The 982-nt window shown below is 40.9% G+C and overlaps 1 protein-coding gene across 1 annotated transcript in view; it reads right to left on the reverse strand.

The window, feature by feature from the left end:
• The window catches only part of NALCN (sodium leak channel, non-selective), a 300,278-nt gene that overhangs the window by 22,829 nt on the left and 276,467 nt on the right, over nt 1-982 (reverse strand). The gene's annotated exons all lie outside the window — the stretch shown is intronic.

Here is a 982-nt window from a genome sequence, read left to right on the forward strand (position 1 = left end):
ACTCTATAACTGTAATTTTGCTACTGTTATGAATCGTAATGTAAATATCTTTTTGTTTTTTGATGGTCTTAGGCGACCCCTGTGAAAGGGTCGTTTGACCCCCAAGGGGTTGCGACCCACAGGTTGAGAACCGCTGCCATCCTCCAGACTATACCCAATTACCACTCCCTCAGGATGCCTTCCAGGACCTCTCTGATGAAGCCATCTTGCACTATGATGTGTTGTCACAGCAACGCGTGTCTCTCCTCCATCTCCCTCACCACAGCTGTAATTCTCCTTGACTTGGGAACAGTCAATGCATGCCACCTAACTTTCCGGGCGGTGCCGCTGGTGAGAGCAGTAACTGTCTTTGTTTGGCTTATTACATCCTTCTCAGTTCCTAGCACATCTTTAGTGCTCAAAACCATTTAATGTTTGAGGAAATGAATCAGGCTGTTTCAGAGGTGAGATCTAGAGTTGTGCTGACCAACGTGGTAACGACTGGCACATGTTATTGAGCACTTGAAATGTAGTGAGTCTAAATTAAGACATGCTGTAAATGTAAAATACACATTAATCAATTGTTTAGTACAAAAGAAAACATATAACCTTTCTCCTTCATCATTTTTTACATTGCTGACATGTTGAAACGGTAATATTTTGGATATCGTAGTTTAAAAATATATTATTAAATTCATATTATCTGTTTCCTTTTTATGTTTTAAATGTGGCTCCTGGAATAGTTAAAATTACATCGGTGGCCCCATTTTACTTCTGTTGGACAACAAGGCTGAGATCGTGGTCAAGTACAGCCATGCTGTATATTTTGAGCTGGACCTCGGATTGAATGGAAACTGAAGGCACTTTAGGCAAAACAGGGAGAACTCAGGTACAGGGATGGGGAATGATGTACTTTAGAGAAATGGAAGCTGGATGTCTAGTAGAAAATAAGGCAGCGAAAGCACCTGAGGTTCTAACTTCCCTTGTTTTGTTAACAAAAAGA

Source organism: Hipposideros armiger, unplaced genomic scaffold (assembly GCF_001890085.2).
Source record: "Hipposideros armiger isolate ML-2016 unplaced genomic scaffold, ASM189008v1 scaffold_615, whole genome shotgun sequence".
NCBI classification, from domain to species: domain Eukaryota; kingdom Metazoa; phylum Chordata; class Mammalia; order Chiroptera; family Hipposideridae; genus Hipposideros; species Hipposideros armiger.